Source organism: Mustela nivalis, assembly GCF_964662115.1.
Source record: "Mustela nivalis genome assembly, chromosome: 5".
In the NCBI taxonomy this organism is placed as follows: Eukaryota; Metazoa; Chordata; class Mammalia; order Carnivora; family Mustelidae; genus Mustela; species Mustela nivalis.
The window spans coordinates 148,600,798-148,605,036 of NC_139024.1; positions in this window are offsets into that span (position 1 = coordinate 148,600,798).

The window sequence follows — 4,239 nt, forward strand, 5'->3', positions numbered from 1 at the left end:
GACTCCGTGGACCCTGCCCTGGGCTGTGGGGATGTCTCCGGCTTTGGCTCTCCGCCAGGCCATCTTGTCTTCCAGCACGCACTCTGACCAGCTCTCTGATTTTGTCGCTCGTGCCCCTGTGTGTGCTTTCTCAGGGGCGAGAGATTTGGCGGAGGTGGGAATGAATGGTGACCCAAGCTCGGATGTCTGGAAGTGCCTGCCGGGAAACGAGCCGGGACGTACGGTGGGCAACGGGAACCTGGACGTTTTAATGTTTCTCAGTTTTAAAAAGGTGTCACAGGGTGCCATCCTCAATCTTCTCTTCTCTTCCCATCTGCTCTCGCTTGAGTGCTCATTCCCCGCACACACCCCTAGTGCAGGCTTAGGACACTGTAGAATGACGTTCCCTGTGCAGTCTGTGCCCGGAGAGCCTACGCTTCCTTGGAACAGGGCTGCCTTCAATCATCCATCCGTCTTCCTCTAGCCCATGAGGGACTACTTACATCTTCTGGACAGATCTATTCGGGGGGAAAGATTACATAATCGCGGTACAGCCATATGGTAGGACATGATGAAGCTATTTTAAAAAATCTTGTTTTTAAAAAAATCCTTAGTGACATGAGGGAAGGGCAGATGAAGCACCAGAGAAGACAGAAAAGATACAGTACTGTGTTGGAATTGATCACAACTTTGCAGAAACCTACACGTGTCTGCAACGTTCCCAGGTGGGAGCAGACAAACAGGAAAACGCAACACAGAATTAGCAGTCATTCTCTCTAGTGATAGGATTTGGCCACTTTTGTGTTTCTTCTCTAGACGTTCCTGGGCTTCCTGAGTTTGTCTGCAGTGAGAAAGTATTATTTTCTTATTATTTCAATATAAATAAGTGTTAATGTTTCATGGTCTATTTTATTGCTAAATACTTCCCTTGATTATCTTCCTTCGAGCTTCTAGTGTTAAAAACCAATACTGGGGCGCCTGGGTGGCTCAGTGGGTTAAAGCCTCTGCCTTTGGCTCAGGTCATGATCCCAGGGTCCTGGGATCAAGCCCAGCATCGGGCTCTCTGCTCAGCAGGGAGCCTGCTTCCTCCTCCTCTCTCTGCCTGCCTCTCTGCCTACTTGTGATCTCTCTCTGTCAAATAAATAAATAAAATCTTTTAAAAAAGAAAAAACCAATAGTGAAACAAATGTCTGTTAAGACCTAGTGGTTAGGGGTCACAGGTTTTTAGAGGTATCTTTTCAGTTCATGCATAAAAGCGACACACAATGAACAAAACTGGGATGTGACTCTTTGTAGAAACCCAGCAGAGTGAGTTTGAGCTGTAAGGTATGTATATGGAATTCTGTCCTGTCCCGATCAACTTCGCCACTCTGGCGAATTTGTAATGTAACACTTGATAAAAAAGAAAGCACATCAGATAAGAAGGGAGGGAAAGTCAGAGCTGTCAGGATGAAAGACCATTTTTATTTATTTTTTATTTTTATTTTTTAAAAGATCTTATTTATTTATTTGACAGAGAGAGACACAGTGAGAGAGGGGACACAAGCAGGGGGAGTGGGAGAGGAGGAAGCAGGCTCCCTGCTGAGCAGAGAGCCCGATGCGGGGCTCGATCCCAGGACCCTGAGATCATGACCCGAGCCGAAGACAGATGCTTAACGACTGAGCCACCCAGGTGCTCTGACCATTTCTATTTTTTTAAAAGACAGACCTTCAAAGAAAGTGTACCATACACATATATATATATATTTGCATAAACATTTCTGAATCGCTCTTCCTTATTCAAATAAACAACAACAGGTATGCACTGCAGTGGAAAATGGGAAAAACTTATTTGGACTACGTCTTCTGTGGGTCATGTTTTTATTTGTCCCTTCATTCTTTTGCCCAGAAATCCCCTGTAGGGGACAGTCGCCCTCACATCTCTTTCAGGCAACCTTCTGGGGTCCCCACACCGTTAACCCTTTAGACAACCCAATCTCCAGCTCACCACAGGCAGGCGATAAAGCTTTGAAAAGCTTTGTATTTTTCTTCCCACACCCATCCGAGCAGACTGTTACACACTTTTCTTGTTTTGTACCGCCTGCTGCGAAAATGCTGAGCGTACGTGCTTGGGGACGCGTGCCTGCTACTTAGGGCAGGTGTTTCATAAATGGCTGTTGGCAGGGTACAGAGGTTCAGCCAAGCTATTCTTTAAAATCCAAAATTAGGGGCGCCTGGGTGGCTTGGTGGGTTAAAGTCGCTGCCTTCGGCTCAGGTCATGATCTCAGGGTCCTGGGATTGAGCCCTGCATCGGGTCTGCTCAGTGGGGAGCCTGCTCCGCCCCCCCATCCCTGCCTCTCTGCCTACTTGTGATCTCTGCCTGTCAAATGAATAAATAAAACCTTAAAAAAAAATCCAAAATTAAATAAAAGTCATTTTTAGAAAACATTAAAAAAATTCAGTAGCTCTAGAACTATATATAGTGTATCTACCATTTGAGACTTTTTAAAAGGTCAGTATTCTCCCAATGAGGGCACATAATATGTTAAAAACAAAACAAAACAACAACCAAAAAAACCCTACAGGAGTACCTGGGTCTCTCCAGCTGGTTGAACACCAGACTCTTGATTTAGGCTTGGATCATGATCCCGGGGTGATGGGATGGAGCCCCGGCGTAGGGCTCCACACTCAGTGGAGAGTTTGCATCTCTCCTTCTCCCTCTGCCTCTCCCCCTGCTCTCTCTCTCAAATAAATAAATCTTAAAAAAAAAAAAACCTCAACTACATAAGAATATCTCAATTTTATTGAAGATTCTTTGGGTGCAAGGAGAAAAGAGTTCTCTATCAGAGGGACATGGAGCCTTCTCCCCAGTGCAGCTGGGCTTTAGGAAGGAGGGAAAATAGAAATCTGGAACACCAGGGGCCCCTCTCCAGCTCCCATCTCCACTTCTCTTTCAGCGTGCTCTGGTTCTCAGATCTGTGTCGTGGACTGTGGCTGCTCCACAGTCCCAGGGGCCACACTTCAGTTGTGTCTCCTCTCAGTGGCTACCTTGCTTTTCCCGCCACAATCCTGACAATCCCCGAAGAGAATCAAATTAGCCCAACTCAAGTCAGTCGTCCATCCTTGGTTCATTCGACTGGCTACAGAGGCGGAGTCGGGTGGTCATGGGTTCTAGAACCCCATGCTCTGGATGGGGGCAGGTCACAGAGAGGCAAGTTCCATTGTGAAACTGGAGACTCCCATTTACTTGCCTTTTAAGGATTAGAATAAGACCAGTGACTGAGAGCATCGAAGAAGGTACTTCCTACACGGGGCAGAAGTGGTGGGAGGGTCGGTCCACAGCTCTGAAGCCCAAGGAAGTTTTCATGGTGTTCTGCTTATGACATATTTCCGGGGAGAGTGTTTGTAGATTTCTTGTGTTGAAGGGGTTTATAAACTTCCCCATTACCAACAGCGCACACACTGTACACACACACACACACACACACACACACACACACACACTCTCTCTCTCTCTCTCACACACACACACACACCATCAAGTAACTGTTGTTTTTTTGTTTGTTTTTTGTTTTTATAATACACACCATCCTATTAACATGAGCTGAATAATCCAGATCGTTTGGGTATGAAGTTGTACGGCTGGAGAGAGGTGTCTGAGATAAGAAAATGTGATGCGACAGTGATTCAACAGTCTTGAATCCAGCCCCAAGTACACTGTATCTTGTAAGATGTTAGCACTTAAACAAGATTAAACATAGAAAAACAAAACGACCAAAAAACCCTGCCAAACTTAGAGAAAAACCTTCTTAATATTTTTAACTTTTTAAAAAAGATTTTATTTATTTGACAGAGATCACAAGCAGGCAGAGAGACAGGCAGAGAGAGGGGGAGAAGCAGGCCCCCTACTGAGCAGAGAGCCCGACGCGGGGCTCGATCCCAGGACCATGGGATCATGACCTGAGCTGTAGGCAGAGGCCTCAACCCACTGAGCCACCCAGGCGCTCCTAAAAGATTTTTTAAGTAATCCCCACACCCAACGTAGGACTTGAACTCATGACTCTGAGATCAAGATTCACATAGTTCCACCAACTGAGACAGCTGGGAGCCCCTTTAGTTTTTAACTTATTTAAATTACATAACACATGCTGGTTGTAAAAAATTTCTTGCAATCTGTAAGTAAAACAGGTATATTCTGTGACCCCCTCCAATTACACTTTCCTTTCTAAAGGTAGCTACTTTATCAATTTCGTTGTATTCTTTTCTATAAAGTTATACACA